Raw genomic sequence first — 20,226 nt, 5'->3', positions numbered from 1 at the left:
GACAGGAATAAAGACACATATGTAGAGAGTGGACTTGAGGACACAGGAAGGGGGGAGCGTTGGCCGGGATGAAGTTATAGACTAGCATTGACATATATACACTACCAAATGTAAAATAGATAGCTAGTGGGAAGCAGCTGCATAGCACAGGGAAATCAGTTCAGTGCTTTGTGACCCCCTAGAGGGATGGGATAGGGAGGGTGAGAGGGAGACTCAAGAGGGAGGGGATATGGGGATATATGTATGCATATAGCTGATTCACTTTTTTATACAGCAGAAAGTAACACAACATTGTAAAGCAACTATACTCCAATAAAGATGTTAAAAATAAATAAATAAATAAAGGAAGGAAGAAAGGAATTGAAGGTCAGCATCATGGAGTAACTTGCTCATAGCTGCACAGTTACTAATTTGGTGTATTAGTTTCTTTTTGTTGCTTATTCACACAAACTTAGTGTCTTGAAACAACACAGATTTATTGTCTTGCAGGTCGGGAAATCAGAAGTCCATAATCAGTCTTAGTGGGCTAAAATCAAGATGTCCACAGGGTTGTTTTTCTTTCTGGTATCATTTTCTAAGGAATAATCCATTTCCTTGCATTTCCCAGTTTTTATAAGTATCCACATTTCTTGGCCCCCTTCCATCTTCAAAACCTGTAGTCGCTGATTGAGCCTTTCTCATATCACATCATTCTGACACTCTTCAGACTCCCTGTTTCACTTATAAGGTCCCTGTTATTACATTGAGCCCATCCAGAGAATTCAGGCTAATCTCCTTGTCATACAGTAAGATGATCAGCAACCTCAATCCCATCTCCTACCTTTATTCTCCTTTGACTTGTAGCATAACATATTCACAGATTCTGGGGATTAGGATTGAACTTCATTGGGGGCCATTTTTCTCTCTGCTACAGGTCATGAAGAAGGATTTAGAAATGCGTTTGACTACAAAGCCAATGCTCTTTTTCACTGTGCCATATCACTTATTAAGATGTCAATGTGTGAAGTTTTCCTTTGGGAATGTGTGCATGTTATATCACGCTGGGATGGATAAATCATGGCCAGTTATTTACTACAATTTTGAGCAGGAATAAAGGGTGAGAGACCTGGCACTACATCTGTTAATTGATAATGGACATCAAGGGTAACAGATCTGTAGCCCTTGATTGTAGAACATTAGTTTCTTCTAGCACAGCATCCAAAGTGTCAGGTAAAAGCAGAATGCAATTCCGGTAGCCAACTGGTAATGGGAGGGGGGAGTGAGAAAGGGATATTCCAACAGATAGGTTAGGTACAGAGCTTGAGAACAATAGCTAGAAACATATACAATTGAATAACGTGGGAACTAGGGTCACTGACCTGCTGTACAATCGAAAAGCCACCTGTAACTTAGAGTCAGCCCTCTATATCTGAGGTTTTGAATCCCTGGTTTCACCCAACCACAGATCATGTTGTACTGTAGTATTTCCTACTGGAAAAAAAAAAAAAAAAAAAATCCACGTACAAGTGGAGGTGTGCAGTTCAAACCCATGTTGTTCAAGGGTCAACTGTACTTAGAAGTATGGGCAAGTAAACAAGACTCCCACCATCTATGTAACTGGGCTCCTGTAACCTGCTAGGGTATAGGGCAGGTTCTGAGCCATAGGACTTGAAAGAACAACAGATTTCAACTCCAAATTTACAAAAAAGAGTCAGGAGTGCTAGGGAAATAATCAGACATCAGTAACAGTAACCAAGGCTGAAGAGCAGATGAAAGCTGGAACAATTATGAGTGGCTGTTGGCATGAGGCTTGGACTTGTGTTTGAGGAAGAAATCCAGTTATCAGAATTAAGATACAGATTAGGGTCAGATGATATGTAAGAATGATGGTGCTCATTCAAGCTATGGAGCAAGGACTGTTCAACACTTTCTGATTCATATCAGGACTGGCCTTGGGAGTTGAGATGTGTTTGAGTGCAGAGGGAGAGATAAACATAGCTCTGGGGAGCAAGAAGGTTGCAGATGCTGGGATTAAATCTCTCTCTTTCCCTCCCACTACCATTTCTTTTTCTCTCTGCCTTCTCTAATCTTTTTATATCTTGCTTTGATTCTAGGCTCTCTGAAATTTGTTCATCCATTCCACAAATGCTAGCTGACTATCTATCTACTGTGTTCAAGTACTCTGTTAGTTGTTGGGAATACAACAATGAAGAAAATGTAGTCCTACCAGCTGTAAAATATCGTTGCCTGCTATTTGGTTTATTTTTCCTTCAAATACACAAGGCAACTATTGCTGTTAGTTTTTTTAGAAACTCCATCAACTTCTTACTGCTTTTTTCGATTCTTGTGTATCTATAATATATTAAAATAGGTGCCGTTTGGATTAAAATTATTATTTTGTTTTATTTAAAGGATAAATAACTGTAGGGACAAAAATCATAATTCACTCTCCTGCACTCAAGGGGCTAAAATCTCTCCTTTGTTACTTGATTTCCATCTCGTTTATGTAAAACTTCACACACACACACACACACACACACACACACACACACACACACACACAAATGCCTTTGTTGGGTGTAACAGCATTTTATTTAATTTTATTCTTTTTTTAAAAATTTTGAATTTAATTTATTTTTCATACAGCAGGTACTTATAAGTCATCAGTTTTATACTCATCAGTGTATACATGTCAATCCCAATCACCCAATTCATCACACCACCACTACCACCCCCTCCACTTTCCCCCCTTGGTGTCCATACGTTTGTTCTCTACATCTTTGTCTCAATTTCTGCCCTGCAAACTGGATCATCTGTACCATTTTTCTAGGTTCCACATATATGCATTAATGTACGATATTTCTTTTTATCTTTCTGACTTACTTCACTCTGTATGACAGTCTCTAGATCCATCCACATCTCAACAAATGACCCAATTTAGTTCCTTTCTATGGCTGAGTAATATTCCATTGTATATATGTACCACAACTTCTTTATCCATTCGTCTGTCAGTGGGCATTTAGGTTGCTTCCATAACCTGGCTATTGTAAATAGTGCTGCAATGAACATTGGGATGCATGTGTCTTTTTGAATTATGGTTTTCTCAGGGTATATGCCCAGTAGTGGGATTACTGGATCACATGGTAATTCTATTTTTAGTTTTTGAAGGAACCTCCATACTGTTCTCCATAGTGGCTGTATCAATTTACATTCCCACCAACAGTGCAAGAGGGTTCCCTTTTCTCCACACCCTCTCCAGCATTTATTGTTTGTTGATGATGCCCATTCTAACTGGTGTGAGGTGATACCTCATGGTAGTTTTAATTTGCATTTCTCTAATAATTAGTGATGTTGAGCAGGTTTTCATCTGCTTCTTGGCCATCTGTATATCTTCTTTGGAGAAATGTCTATTTAGGTCTTCTGCCCATTTTTGGATTGGGTTGTTTGTTTTTTTAATATTGAGCTGCATGAGCTGTTTTTATAATTTGGAGATTAATCCTTTGTCCATTGATTCATTTGCAAATATTTTCTCCCTTCTGAGGGTTGTCTTTTCATCTTGTTTATGGTTTATTTTGCTGTGCAAAAGCTTTGAAGTTTCATAAGGTCCAATTTGTTTGTTTTTATTTCCATTGCTCTAGGAGGTGGATCAAAAAAGATCTTGCTGTGATTTATGTCAAAGAGTGTTCTTCCTATGTTTTCCTCTAAGAGTGTTATAGTATCCGGTCTTACATTTAGGTTTCTAATCCATTTTGAGTTTATTTTTGTGTATGGTGTTAGGGAGCGTTCTAATTTCATTCTTTTACATGTATCTGTCCAGTTTTCTTAGCACCACTTATTGAAGAGACAGTCTTTTCTCCATTGTATGTCCTTGCCTCCTTTGTCATAGATTAGTTGACCATAGGTGCATGGGTTTATCTCTGGGCTTTCTATCTTGTTCCATTGATCTATGTTTCTGTTTTTGTGCCAGTACCATATTGTCTTGATTACTGTAGCTTTATAGTATAGTCTGAAGTCAGGGAGACTGATTCCTCCAGCTCCATTTTTTTCCCTCAAAACTGCTTTGACTATTCAGGGTCTTTTGAGTCTCCATACAAATTTTAAGATTTTTTGTTCTAGTTCCATAAAAAATGCCATTGGTAATTTGATAGGGATTGCATTGAATCTGTAGATTGCTTTGGGTAGTATAGTCATTTTCACAATATTGATCCTTCCAATGCAAGAACATGGTATATCTCTCCATCTGTTGGTATCATCTTTAATTTCTTTCATCAGTGTCTTATAGTTTTCGCATGCAGGTCTTTGTCTCCTTCGGTAGGTTTATTCCTAGGTATTTTATTCTTTTTGTTGTAATGGTAAATGGGAGTGTTTCCTTAATTTCTCTTTCAGATTTTTCATCATTAGTGTATAGGAATGCAAGAGATTTCTGTGCATTAATTTTGTAGCCTGCAACTTTATCAAATTCATTGATTATCTCTAGTAGTTTTCTGGTGGCATCTTTAGGATTCTGTATGTATAGTATCATGTTATCTGCGAACAGTGACAGTTTTACTTCTTCTTTTCCAATTTGTATTCCTTTTATTTCTTTTTCTTCTTTGATTGCCATAGCTAGGACTTCCAAAACTATGTTGAATAATAGTGGTTAGAGTGGACATCCTTGTCTTGTTCCTGATCTTAGAGGAAATGCTTTCAGTTTTTCACCTTTGAGAATGATGTTTACTGTGGGTTTGTCGTATATGGCCTTTATTATGTTGGGATAGGTTCCCTCTATGTCCACTTTCTGGAGAGTTTTTATCATAAATGTGTGTTGAATTTTGTCAAAAGCTTTTTCTGCATCTATTGAGATGATCATATGGTTTTTCTTCTTTAATTTGTTAATATGGTGTATCACATTGACTGATTTGCATATGTTAAAGAATCCTTGCCTCCCTGGGATTAATCCCACTTGATCATGGTGTATGATCCTTTTAATGTGTTGTTGGATTTCTGTTTGCTAGTATTTTGTTGAGGATTTTTGCAAATATATTCATCAGTGATATTGGTCTGTAATTTTCTTTTTTTGTAGTATCTTTGTCCGGTTTTGGTATCAGGGTGTTGGTCGCCTCATAGAATGAGTTTGGGAGTGTTCCTCCCTCTGCAATTTTTGGGAAGAGTTTGAGAAGGATGGGTGTTAGCTTTTCTCTAAATGTTTGATAGATTTCATGTGTGAAGCCATCTGGTCCTGGATTTTTGTTTGTTGGAAGACTTTTTTTTTTTTTTTTTTTGCAGTACGCAGGCCTCTCACTGCAGTGGCCTCTCCCGTTGCGGAGCACAGGCTCTGGACACACAGGCTCAGCAGCCATGGCTCATAGGCCTAGCCACCTTACCGCATGTGGGATCTTCCTGGACCGGAGCACAAACCCGTGTCCCCTGCATTGGCAGGCGGACTCTCAACCACTGTGCCACCAGGGAAGCCCCTGTTGGAATACTTTTAATCAGAGTTTGAATTTCATTACTTGTGATTGATCTGTTCAGATTTTCTCTTTCTTCCTGGTTCAGTCTTGGAGCATTATACCTTTCTAAGAATTTGTCCACTTCTTCCAGGTTGTCCATTTTATTGGCATAGAGTTGCTTGTAGTAGTCTGTTAGGATGCTTTGTATTCCTGCGGTGTCTGTTGTAACTTCTCCATTTTCATTTGTAATTTTATTGATTTGAGTCCTCTCCCTCTTTTTCTTGATGAGTCTGGCTAATGGATTATCAATTTTGTTTATCTTTGCAAGGAACCAGCTTTTAGTTTTATTGATCTTCGCTACTGTTTTCTTTGTTTCTATTTCATTTATTTCTGCTCTGATCTTTATGATTTCTTTCCTTCTTCTAAATTTCTGTTTTCTTTTTTCTTCTTTCTCTAGTTCCTATAGGTGTAAGGTTAGAATGTTTATTTGAGATTTTTCTTGTTTCTTGAGGTAGGCTTGTATAGGTATAAACTTCCCTCTTAGAACTGCTTTGGCTGCATCCCATAGGTTTTGGATTGTCGTGTTTTCATTGGCATTTGTCTCTAAGTATTGTTTGCTTTCCTGTGTGATTTCTTCAGTGATCTCTTGGTTATTTAGTAACGTATTGTTTAGCCTCCATGTATTTGTGTGTTTTACGTTTTTTCCCCTGTAATTCATTTGTAATCTCATAGTGCTGTTGTCAGAAAAGATGCTTTATATGATTTCAATTTTCTTAAATTTACTGAGGCTTGATTTGTGACCCAAGATGTGATCTATCCTGGAGAATGTTCCATGTGCACTTGAGAAGAAAGTGTAATCTGCTGTTTTTGAATGGTATGTCCTATAAATATCAATTAAATCTATCTGGTCTACTGTGTCATTTAAAGCTTCTCTTTCCTTATTTATTTTCATTTTGGATGATCTGTCCATTGGTGTAAGTGAGGTGTTAAAGTCCCCCAGTATTATTGTGTTACTGCCGATTTCCTCTTTTATAGCTGTTAGCAGTTGCCTTATGTATTGAGGTGCTCCTATGTTGGGTGCATATATATTTATAATTGTTATATCTTCTTCTTAGATTGATCCCTTGATCATTATGTGGTGTTCTTCCTTGTCTCTTGTAACATTCTTTATTTTAAAGTCTATTTTATGTGATATGAGTATCGCTACTCCAGCTTACTTTTGATTTCCATTTGCATGGAATATCTTTTTCCATCCCTTCACTTTCAGTCTGTATGTGTCCCTAGGTCTGAAGTGGGTCTCTTTTAGACAGCATATATATGGGTCTTGTTTTTGTATCCATTCAGCAAGCCTGTGTCTTTTGGTTGGAGCATTTAATCCATTCACGTTTAAGGTAATTATCGATATGTATATTGCTATGACCATTTTCTTAATTGTTTTGGGTTTGTTTTTATAGGTCCTTTTCTTCTCTTGTGTTTCCCACTTAGAGAAGTTCCTTTAGCATTTGTCATAGAGCTGGTTTGGTGGTGCTGAATTCTCTTAGCTTTTGCTTGTCTGTAAAGCTTTTGATTTCTCCATTGAATCTGAATGAGATCTTTGCTGGGTTGAGTAATCTTGGTTTTAGGTTCTTCCCTTACATCAATTTAAATATATGGTGCCACTCCCTTCTGGCTTGCTGAGTTTCTGCTGAGATATCAGCTGTTAACCTTATGGGATTTCCCTTGTATGTTATTTGTCGTTTTTCCCTTGCTGTTTTCAATAATTTTTCTTTGTCTTTAATTTTTGCCAATTTGATTACTATGTGTTTCAGCGTGTTTCTCTGCAACACGCAGAGAAAATAGGGAGCAATAATGTGTTAATAAAATTTCAGATTTTGTTTTCTCATTTACAGGGTTCTCCTCATATTACTTGAGATTGAAAATATTATCTAAGTGGATTTACTTTCTTAAGGTATCTTTCAATATCCTATCTGAACTCTAGAAGTTTGGGAGAGAAACCATCGTAGACCTTTTAAAAAATTTATTCTGAAATAATTTTAGACTTACAGAATAGTTACACACATAATAAAGGGAATTTCCATATGTATATTGTTCACCCAGCTTTCCCTAATGTTAATGTCTTAGAAACCATTTAAAACTATCAAAAGGAGAAATTAACTTTGATATAATCACATTAATCTACTGATCCTATTTGAATATTGCCATTTTTCCCATTATTGTGCTTTTTCTGACTCAGAATCCCATCCTGGACCTCACATTCTGTTTAGTTGTCATGATCTCTTCCTTCAGTCTAGGACAGTTCCTCATTTCCTCAGTTTTTTTTTTTTTTTTTTTTTTTGTCTTTCATGACCTTGACACTTTTGAAGACTCTAGACCAATTATTTGTAGAATACCTCTCAATTCAGGCTTGTGCAATATTTTCTCATAATTAGGTTATGCATTTTTGGCAAGAACACCACAGAAATGATATACCCTTCTCAGCACATCATTTCAGGAAGGCCATAAAGCCAATATGTCTTATTTCTGGTAGTATTAATCTTGATCACATGGTTAAGGTGGTGTCAGTTTTCTCCACTGTAAAGTTATAATTCTTCTTTTGTAATTGACAAGTCTTTCTTAAGGAGATACTTTAAGACTATCCAAATGTCCTGTTTCTCATAATACTTCTATCCAGTTATTTTATCAGCCATGGATAATTCTTGCCTGCCACTATTACTGTGGTATTTGTCTAATGGTAAATTTCTATTTTGTTTATTTCTCCTACATTTGTTAATTGGAATTTCCTATTTAAAAAACAGCAATTTTCCTCCTGCATTTATGTAACTATCTATTTTATTCATCCATTCATTTATACTAATATGGATAAATGCATATTTATTTTACTTTATTTCTTGTAATCCAATACTTTCATTGTTTATTTTGTTGCTAACTGTGTGCCAGATTTAGCCATTGGCAGCTCCTTTGAGTTGGCCCCTGTGTTCTTTCAACATGCCCCCCATTTCTTTGTGTGTATGTACTTTTTTATTGCCAATTCAAGATGTTCCAGGGGCATGTTGTACATTTCTGTGCCCCATGTCTGACATCAGACATTTTCCAGGGAGACCTAGTTCCTTTTATTGGAGAATAGTATTGAGAAGCCAAGGTCTGGGCTAAGTAGTCCTTTTAGAGATTTTATTGTTAAGACTTCAAGTCAGAAACATGTGGTCCTTGATGTGAGTCATCTTCAGAATAATACTTTCCAGAATTAAAACCTTAGAAACTTTACAAAAACACTAAATGAGTGAGTGAATGTGACTCAGCGTGAGAAATTTACAGTGGCAAATAAAACTCAAAAAGGTAGTAGAAATCCATTACGGGAACTATTTAACTTCATTTGTAAAGGAAGAAAAAGTCAGTGAACTTCTGATGTATCAGAGGGTAGGCGATGGGTAAGACCTAAAACAGGGCACATTCTTACATTAAATGTAATTATAGGTTAATGTAAGGGACTCTATTAGTCACTAAAAGTTTAGGGTTCTCATCCTTTCAGTGAGAAAATAGAGAACATGATATTACTGTGAATATGCAAGTACCAAAGGCTTTTAATATTGTGGTCCCTAACACTAAAATGCTAGTTGATGAACATTTTTTACATAAATATAAGAAGAATAAAATAGTGTCAAGACTATTTTCACAACTCTCTGAATTAATGAACTCATTGAGTAACAATAGGTATATTAGAAAACTGTGGATAATCATAGATATTAGACATTAATTAGAAATTATGATAAGTCAGGGCAAGTAAAAATTTTAGATAATTACCATTTTTAGAGGTTTGCAAATATTTTCCCTCTCTCTGGCTATATATATACATATATATATATATATATATATATATATATATATGTATATATATAATATATATAACTTATAAGAAAGTGAGACATTTTACTCATTTAAAATCTATTTCTGAAAAAATACAGACTGCCTAAACTCAAAGAAAACAAAAATTATTGTGGGACTTAGAATTTTAGTGGAAATATTTCCTGAATTATTTGTACTTAAGTTCAAATCCTACTCATATTCTCCTTTATAACACAATTCTCAGACTTGAGGTAACTCATCTTTTCTAGGAGTGTATTTATTATCAGTGTTGTTAGGAATATCATGATGTTTTATTATCAGAAAACCTGCTGTAATCACTGCTAGTTTGGTGTACCAACTGAGAATGCTCCAAAATGACACCATTGTATCCATTGGTTGAGTGTTCCCTAATGGGCATGTGACATCTAAGATGCCAGGGCTTGTATTCAACACAATTCACAACTTTATTTGGCACCTTAGATTCACCTGAATTCAACCAAATGACAAAGTTAGGAAAATATATTGCAGTTCATTGTTAATTAGCACACAATCTCTGAGGGAGCTTTCAAATTCCGAGATAGGATACATATACAATTCTACCAAACTGACAGTGAGACTTGTCAGTCTCCAGCTATCAATCAGGATAATGTGTTCTCTTTATATACTGTCCCATGACTAATGTTAAGATGTAAAATTCAAATAAAGATTTTAAAGGAAAGTACACAAAATGTTGAAAAAATGAGGTGGAAATGAATTATTTGGGAGGATATTCTGCTTAAAAATTACCAACACATGAATCATGTTTTTTAGAGAATTTCTTGTCAAACTCATCAACTTCATTCTAAGAGTCTCTTCATATTGTTAAATCTGAGGAATTTGAAGTTTAAGAATTTAATAGTTTGTGTAATTGTAGGTATTGTATAACTTGAATCATTGTGATTTCCATTTCACATACCAAAATATAGTGTTTTTAATTTCATGGTATACTTTAATCAACTTTGACCTTTGACAGATAGGAAAATTATTTGTCCAGCTAGTCATTTACATCTATTCCTCCCTTCCCTGTTTATCACTGGAGAGTGGTTTTGTGGGTCAGGTGTGGTGCAGAAAATCAGGCCTCTTCTTCTGACTCAGGATTGAATCATAAACGGGCATATAATCTTAGAAATCCTTTAGTCCAGTGTTTTAGTCTATGTGCCTTTGGAAGTAGTAAAGTGAACTGTTTGCAATGTACTTTTTGAAAAACAATTAAAATTATGCATTTTAATTATAGTCATAAGATTATGCTTAACAGTTATAATTATGAGAATTTGTAATGCTGTATGAGACAGCTGATTGTTAATTATTTTTCTTCTTTTGGTCAGAATTTAAATCAACTCAGAGATAACATTGGAAACTCTCTTTGTAATTTTCTATGACTTTAATTAAAACAAAACATAATCAGGGAAATGGAAAATGACCACTGAATAAATGAAATTTTTTCATAGACAACAATTTTAAAACATGAATGCTTTGTGGGAAATAATAATCATTTTAAAAGGCCCTGGTAGTATTCACATGTGCCGTAAAATAAACAAACATTTAAAACCAACCGTGATGTGGTGGGAAACAAAAATTGAATACAGACACTAACAAGTGAATTTAACTGCATTACAAATGAATAACACACCCACATTGAATGGAGTGGAGAAGTCAAGAACTAATATAAGTAACTGTGGAAAATACTGTAAGGTAAAGTTAAACTCTGGTCAGTAAAAATGTTTTTCGTAGGGGTATGATTTAGCAATTCTGAAACTATTTTATGTGTATGCTAAAACTTATAAGTAAGAAAATGTAGTGTAGATGTAATGAAAGCCAGATTTCTCATTTCTCACTTTTGGAGAAAGAATTTCTAAATATGGAAAGAAGGGAGGCTAGAATGAACCATGTGGTGTTGCATTCGAATTGGAGGTGTCAGTATAAACTCATGGTTTTTGATAGATTAATAGGCAGAACAATAGACATGGTGTGTGTTTGTGTGCATCCACCCATGCAGGGGTTAGTACACAAACACATATTTCCTAGTTCTGTCTATTAATATGGCCTGGAAGCCATGACATCCCAGTAGCAATTAGCATGCCAAGGATCCAGATCTTGGTTTAAAAAACCCATTCTCCAGTAAAAGGAGCTAGGGCTCCTCGAATAACTGTTTGATTCCAGAACTGGGGCAGGAAAATACAAGAGGAGTCTGAAACTTCTTCTCATCCCAGAAAGTAAGAAAGTGTTACAAAGGAAAAAAAAAAGAAAAGAAACAACACAAGAGCCATCCTGAAGGAGCCCTAATGGAAAAAACTGGAATAAGTTTCCCAACAGAATAAAAAGTGATAGTATTGGAATATAACTCAGAATAAAATACATATTCATGGATCCTTACTAATGTAAGTAAATAATCAGATTAACTAAAAAATGGGGGAAACATGACAAACCTTCCTTACAGTAGAATTCTAATGAAAACATATAGAAGGAAGAAGGGAAATAAAGGATCATCATGAGGCAATAACTACAGTCATAATTGTTACAGACAAAAATCCACCAATGGATACTAAAATTAGGGAAATCTTGGGAAAAGGTTTGAGGAGGAAAAGATTTACATAGTCTCAGGTATGTCCCCCAAGATACTTACCAACTACAAAGGGAAGGACGGTAACTTTATATTGGAGAAACCTAGCGGATACCATCTTAACCTAGCGATCCAGGTAAACATCACTAGGAATAAGACATATTGATATCACAAAGCCCTTGATGTGAAGCACTGAGAAGGGTACAACATTGTTCGTAGTATTTTTGACAATGATGTATAACCTCAATCTGTGAAAACACCAGATGATCCCCAATTTATGGGCATTCTACAAAATTGTTGATGAATACTCTTCAAAAGTGTCATAAGCATGAAAGGCAAGGAAAGCTGAAGAACTGCTACAGATTGTATAACAAGTATAGATAACAACTAAATATAATACAAGATCCTGTATAGAATGCTGGAAAAGAAATATTACATTAGTGGAAAGTTGGTATAGTTTACTTAATAACATTGTGTCAATGTTAATTTCTTGTTCTCTACCATTTTACTATGGTTGTGTAACATAACATTAGAAGAAGCAGCATGAGAGGTAGAAGAAAACCCTTTGTACTACTCTTGAACAGTTATGTAAGTCTAAAATTAGTTTTTAAAGTAGTTAAATAAAATTTTAAAAGGAGCTTTGTAGTAAAGAACTTGGGGGCCAATGTCTTCCACCTCCTCATTTTGCACATTAGAGGCCCCAAAATATTAAAGGATTTATCCACAACACAGAGTTTGGGGGAAGTTAAGTTGAGATCTAAGGGTGTTGTCAAGTTTTCTGGGAACTTCTTTCCTCTGGTCCAACACATGAAAATGGAGCTTTATTTCTCAGAAATTGATAACTGCTGGTCAGCTTGTCTAAATTAGAGCTTCCTGGTTTCAACTCCCTCAGTGTTTATGCAATGTGAAGATGAATGCCAAATTGTTTTCACTATCTCTTGTCATACTGACAGTTTACAGTATGCTGAATAAATGTGGCAGTGACAAAAATGCTTTATCTCAAGTAGTCCTGTTTGTCTATGTTGAAGAGTTAGTAAAGCTACCAGACTTTATCAATTTAAGAAAAAAACGCTAAATTTATAAATTTAAAAAGATATATTTAATAATATTTATACACATTAAAAGCGTGTTCAGGGCTTCCCCGGCGGCACAGTGGTTGAGAGTCCGCCTGCCGATGCAGGGGACATGGGTTCGTGCCCCAGTCCGGGAAGATCCCACATGCCGCGGAGCAGCTGGGCCCGTGAGCCATGACCACTGAGCCTGCGCGTCCGGAGCCTGTGCTCCGCAACGGGAGAGGCCACAACAGTGAGAGACCCGCGTACAGCAAAAGAAAAAAAAAAAAAAAGAAGAGTGTTCAGGGACTTCCCTGGCGGTCCAGTGTTTTAAAACTCTGAGCTCCCAATGCAGGGGGCGCGCGTTCGATCCCTGGTGGGGGAACTAAGATCCCACATGCTGTGCAACGTGGCTAAAAAATAAAAAAAAAAAAATTAAAGAGTATTCAACTTTTGAAAGGTGAGTATCAAGCCCCTTTAATTAACTCAGAAAAATATGTTAGATTTATAAAGTAGTAAGTTGCACATGCTAGGAATACATCTATTTAAAAAATAAAGACAGGTTTGTATTTGTATTTTTCTATGGTCTCAAGACATCAGCTAAGACTTAAAGAACTCTCATTTATCTTTAGAAAAGAGGAAAGAACTATTTACCCTAGAAAGCTATCTTCATTCCTCATTCACTAATCGTCCAGTTTAGCACTCACTCAATGAATGAACATTATCTTCAGGCCTGATACTGATTTTCTGAAATTTCTTTATTGAAAGGTATTATTCTGCATATGTGCTTTCAAAGTAGCAATTAACAAAAACAATAAAATAAAATATCAAATATGTTAAAGGTGGAAGCAAGAACAAGTGATTAGCTCCCACGTGTATTCTTATTATTTATAGATACAGGTTGTTGGGCATCTGTCTCCAAGCTGGAAATCTTAGAAGGTTAGTTAGCATCAGAACTACTCTTGAGAGTTACATTTCTGGTATGAATTGAGTTAGGCTGGTCAGAGCTATCTGTTCCCATATAGTTCCCACTACTGAGTTGTCCATTACCTGAGACTCCAGCATGAGAGTTTTGGAGACAGTACATATCCATGTTGAGAAAAGGAAAAGCTTATCTGGCAGCCTTGGGTTTTGGGTTGTAGAGTTTTCACCAATAATTATTTTCGTTGCTTTTTAAAAAAACTTTTATTTTATATTGGAGTATAGTTGATTATTTTTGTTGCTTTAGACATAGAACTTTATATCTCTTATTCTCCATTCCCCTTCTGAAAAAGTTTCTTTGAGTTATATCACTCTACCCCTAGCACTCTAGAAAATGCTGCTAAAATTCTCAGAGTCATTCTTCCTGGAACTTGCATGACTCTGTCACTATGTTACCTTTCCATCTTCCCAGCCATGGATAAAATTCATATGCCAAATTTGAAACTAATTTTAAATATTTGTATGGATTCTTAAGTGCAAGTGAAAAAGGAATGAGGTTTTGTGGCAAAACTCTCTTACCAAAAAGCATACCTTTTTCAGAGATAATATATCCTCCACTTTACATGTTTTACAGTTTATAAAACATTTAATACATACCACTGAAGCTTCTAAATGGCCCCAGTAGATATTAGAATGATTTTATGGAAGTTGAAGCTGGAGACTAGTGAATGCATGCCTAGGATCTTCCATTAGTAAGAATTGGAGCTCATCCAGCTACTATGCTTTCCACTGTATCACACTGTCTATGGACACACCAGTTAGTGTAAGTTATTTGAAAGACAGAAAGCTCTGAAATCACATATTAGTTCTTAGGATTTTGGGTTTTTTTTTAAATATCTGTGCTTAATAATAAATAGATGGAAGAAAAGAGGGAGACAAATATGACTTGACATTTTATTTGTTTTAGCCCGGTGCTAAAATGGTGCTTCCTTTGGGTATTTCTATCATCTCCTTGCAGTATTCATATGGAATTAACAGTGGTAGGTTCGAAATTCTTTTATAGGAATACCTCTCTTGACTTTGAGGTATAGAAAGAGAATGGCTGTGAATGAACATACTTGAAAGTGAACAGCACATTTTATGAGACTTGAAATACATCAAACCTAAGGTGCCTTACTTCTGAGACTGTTCATGAAAGGACCTGAGAAGGCTGAATGAGTCTTGTATATGACCAAAATTGAATCTGAAGGAAAGCTGTCTCAACTTGTCATTGACTACCACATTTCTAAATTTAGAAAAAGTGAAAAATGTGATTGTACAGAGTCTCATCCTGAAATCCTAGAAAATGACAGTCCTTAGGAGGTTTAGGGAGGTGGCAAGGGAGAAAGATGGGTATAGGGAACAAAGAAAATCAAAGTAAAACTTCTTAAAGATCAGAAAATAGTATTTTAGGTAAGAGAATAAATTAAATCTTTACTCAGGGACTCAGCATTAATAAAGCTGATTAGTCAAATTAAAAGCCTTTGGTTTTGGAATCACAATCACATAGATATGGCATAAATCCTAACTCACAGTTCTGAGCAGCTCCTTAATCACTTTAAATTTCGATTTCTTTACACAGTGGGAATATGAGTTTATTAGAAATGGTGTTTTGAAAATTAAGGGAAAGGTATGTAAAGGAAGTAATACATTGCTCTGGCAAATCTTTTATTTTTAAGTAAACAAATTTTACCAAAGTTCTTACTAATAAAACTAGGTCATCTATATGGAATATATATATATATATATATATATATATATATATATATATATATGATGAAGAAGGGAGTAGGGGGAATTTCTTTTCACCATGTATGATTTAGTTAAGTTTAAAATTTGTACCATGAATATATATTGCTTCGTGAAAACAGTTATTATTTTTTAATGAAGCAAGATTATTATAGACATAAATCTTATATCTAGATCTCGAGAATCTATAAAATAATGGTTAGAAAGAAATATTTCTATTATTTCCCTTATAGAAGTAGTATAAAGGAATAAATGGCCTCCTATCTGCACTGTTTTTCACTTATGTCCCAGCTGAAAGCCTCCCATCAATTTAGTACAAATCAGTATCAGAAAGCATTTTGTAAAATCCTTATTTTTTCATTTAAAATTATTCTTAATCATTCTGAAAAGGAAATACTTTTATTATTCCATTTTCCAGATAGGTATACTGGACTACAAAGATACTAATTAATTTGTTCAAAATCACACAGTAAATAAAAGAGGTGGGATTCAAATTTTTAAAACTTTTAAAATTTTATTATTTTTTAAAAATAGACTTTGTTTTTTAGAACAGCTTTGTGTTCACTGCAAAATCGAGCAGAAAGTATGGAGATTTCCCATATGCCTTGTCCCCAGGCATGCGTAACTTCCCCCATTATCAACACCCCTCACCAGAATGGTACATTTGTTATAATTGATGTACCCACACTGATATATCATAGTTACCCAAAGTCCATAGTTTACATTAAGATTCACTCTTGGGGGCTTCCCTGGTGGCACAGTGGTTGAGAGTCCGCCTGCCGATGCAGGGAACACGGGTTCGTGCCCCGGTCCGGGAAGATCCCATATGCTGCGGAGCGGCTGGGCCCATGAGCTATGGCCGCTGAACCTGCACGTCCGGAGCCTGTGCTCCACAATGGGAGAGGCCACAACAGTGAGAGGCCCACGTACCGCCAAAAAAAAGATTGGCTCTTGGTGTTGTGCATTCTTTGGATTTTGGCAAATGTATAATGAAATGTATACATCATTATGGCATCATACAGAGTATTTGCACTGCCCTAAAAATCCTCTCTGCTTCACCTATTCATGTCTCCTTTCCCTCTAAGCAACTACTGAACATATGCATAGTTTGTCTCTTTTCTGAATTTCATATAGTTAGAATCATACAGTACATAACGTTTTCTTTTTATTAATTAAATGTATTTATTTATTTATTTAGGCTGTGTTGGATCTTTGTCGCTGCGCGCTGGCTTTTTCTCTAGTTGCAGCGAGCAGGGACTACTCTTTGTTGCGGTTCGCAGGCTTCTCATTGCGGTGGCTTCTCTTGTTGCAGAGCAAGGGCTCTAGGTGCACGGGCTTCAGTAGTTGTGGCTCGCGGGCTCTAGAGCGTGGGCTCAGTACCTGTGGAGCAAGGGCTTAGTTGCTCCGTAGCATGTGGGATCTTCCTGGAGCAGGGATTGAACCCGTGTCCCCTGCATTGACAGGAGGGTTCTTAACCGCTGTGCCACCAGAGAAGTCCACTGCGTAACTTTTTCTGATTGGCTTCTTTCACTTAGTAATATGCATTTAAGTTTACTCCATGTCTTTTAATGGCTTGATAGCTATTTCTTTTTAGTGCTAAATACTATTTTGTTGCCTGGATGCACCCCAGTTTCTTTATCCATTCTCCTGCTGATGGGCATCTTGGTCACTTCCAGGTTTTGGCGTTTGTGAATATAGCTGCAGTAAACATCCATGTGCAGGTTTTTGTGTGGATATACATTTTCAACTCTTTTGGGTAAATACCAAGGAGTGCATTTGCTGCGTTGTATGGTAAGAGTATGTTTAGTTTTTAAGAAGCCACCAAACTGTCTTCCAAAGTGACTGTACCATTTTGCACTTCTACTGGAAATAAATAAGAATTCCCGATGCTCCGTACTTCATCAGCATCTGACGTTGTCAGTTCTGGATTTTAGCCATTCTGATAGGTGTGTAGTGGTATCTCGTTTTAATTTGCCTTTCCCTAATGATATATGATGTGAAGCATCTTTTCATATGTTTATTTGCTATCTGTAACTTTTAAATCTTTTTGCCCACAAACCTGTGCATATTAAAAAAAAAAAAATCATATGCCAGCAGATGTGAGGAATCAACTCCCAAAGTTAGAAGTGACGGGCTGGCTGACATCAGGGGGCTGAGTGGCTGTGTGCAGAGCAGGCTGAAAGTGAATGCCAGAGGACTTGGATCTCAGCTAATGGATAGTATTCCAGTTACTGAACTTTCAGCAAGTGGACCTTTTGAAAGTCATGATCTTCTTTCAAAATATTTTTCTTATGTGAAAAATTAACTTTTGCCCAGTCATCCTCTTGAATTATTAGAAAAAAAAAACTTTTCAGCTTGTTACGTACTACTGAACAGTATTACCCAAATTCATATATTGAAGCCCTAACTCCCAAGGTGACTGTATTTGGAGATAGGGCCTTTAAGAAGATAATTAAGATTAAATTAAGTCATAAGGACCCTAATCCAATGATTGATATCCTTAGAAGAAGAGGAAGAGACACCAGAGATTTACACAAAGGCCAAGTGAGGACACAATGAGAAGACAGCTGTCTGTGAGCCAAGGACAGAGACCTTAGGAGAAACCAACCCTGCCAGCATCTTGATTTCAACCTTCAGAATGTGGGAAAATAAATGTCTATTGTTTAGGCCACCTACTTGGTGGTATTTTGTTATGGCAGCCCCAGCTGACTAGCATACCAAAATAAAATGCTCAATGGAAATAAAATGAATTTATCCACATTAAGAACCATCCAGGGTCTATTTGCTCTAATAGAATTACACATGGAATTCAATGCAGTGGAGCATGTTCAGTATCTTCCATTTTTTCCTAGCTCAGATCTTTAACTGAATATGTTGAGGGGTAATGATGAAGCTATTGGTTTTCAAGATATTTTTAATGATCCATCACAAAATGATGTAATGAAAGAACCCCACTTGATGGTGGAATAATTTTGGCTTACTATAATAGAGGTGTGTGGTTAATTAAAGTAGAGGAACTGCATCTTGTTTATAGTTGTCTTTTTACTATAATTTGATGTATACAATATTAAAAGTACTGACACATGAGAAGTTTTGCCAGAAAATATAAATTCTGCTGCTGTGGAAACACCTCTACCAACAAAATATACACTAAAAACATGAAGCCTCAAATATGACATTTTTATCCGATTTTAAATGATTCAAAACACTTAGCAAATGACACGACAATGAAAGGAACACAGTTATGTTTTCTTGTCTCAAAAACTTTACTTATATATATTTATATCATGTTGGCTTTGCATATGTAGTTTAAATTATTTATTGTATAAAACTTTAACCATATATAGAAATAGAAGAGCATAATAAAGTACTTCACTGTGACCCATCATCAACAATTATCATTACCTGGCCCATCTTGTGTTATATACTCCTACATACTTCCCTTTATCTTATCATTTCTGGAGCAGATATAAGATGTATTATCTGCAAATATATCAGTGTGTTTCTCTGAAAGTTAATAGTTTTCTTTTTAAAGATACCCATGATAGCATTATTATTCCAAAAATTTAACAATAAATGCTTAATATCAGAAAAGATGCAATCATTGTTTAAATTTTTCGAACTTTCTCACAAATGCCACAATTATTTTTATGTGTTGTTTTAAAAATCAGGAACCAACTAAATTCTAAACATTTCAATTAGTTGACATATCTCTTAATTCCCTTTTACTATAAAAGATTTTGTAACAGAGCAAGTGGCTTGTTGCCCAGTCCACAATGGAAAGATGAAATACTGAGGCAGTAGTCTTTTCCAGAAAGAAGAGGCTTTATTGCAGGGCGGCCAAAAAAGGAGACAAGAGGCAAAGCTCAGATCTGTCTCCTGGATAGGCTGTTGACTGGGGTATTTATAGTGGAAGCAGGGAGCAAGAGGGGGAGGGGGCCAGGAAATGATTGGTGGAAAGCAAACTGTAAGTTTCTAGAGTTCTCTGGGCAGGTGTGACTGCTCTTCAAACCTCATCATGGGTTGTATGTGCAGGGTTCATTATGTAACATGTGGTAGATTTTAGTCTTTTGAGGTCTAAAGTTTACTATGTCATTCTAGTCCTTCAGTGTGCCTGAGCCTGTGTGATGCTTAGTCAGGGTCTGTCAGCAAGTTGTTTCCTTGTCTGTGGTTTCTCTGGTCCTCTGCAAAACAAGCTTGGTATTCTCGATGTATCATTTTGTTTCTACCTTATGGGCCTTGTAACTTAGAGGGCATGGTTTCTGTTTCTCTTCATCTATCTCATTTTTAGGGCTTCCCTGGTGGCGCAGTGGTTGAGAATCCACCTGCCAATGCAGGGCACATGGGTTCGAGCCCTGGTCCGGGAAGATCCCACATGCCGCGGAGCAGCTAAGCCCATGTGCCACAACTACTGAGCCTGTGCTCTAGAGCTCTTGAGCCACAACTACTGAAACCCGCGCGCCTAGAGCCCATGCTCCACAACAAGGGAAGCCACCACAATGAGAAGCCCGTTGCATCGCAACGGAGAGTAGCCCCTGCTTCCCTCAACTAAAAAGAAAGCCTGTGCACAGCAACAAAGACCCAACACACAGCCAACAATAAATAAATAAATTTATAC

The 20,226-nt window shown here is 36.2% G+C and overlaps 1 pseudogene; it reads left to right on the top strand.

The window, feature by feature from the left end:
- Nucleotides 1-1,782: 1,782 nt before the first annotated feature.
- Nucleotides 1,783-18,611, top strand: LOC113633466 (proteasome maturation protein pseudogene; annotated as a pseudogene).
- The last annotated feature ends 1,615 nt before the right edge of the window (nt 18,612-20,226 follow it).

Source organism: Aethalodelphis obliquidens, unplaced genomic scaffold (assembly GCF_003676395.1).
Source record: "Aethalodelphis obliquidens isolate GAN/ISIS:26980383/991018 unplaced genomic scaffold, ASM367639v1 scaffold40, whole genome shotgun sequence".
Lineage (NCBI taxonomy): Eukaryota > Metazoa > Chordata > Mammalia > Artiodactyla > Delphinidae > Aethalodelphis > Aethalodelphis obliquidens.
This window is presented reverse-complemented; position numbering and strand designations above follow the sequence as displayed.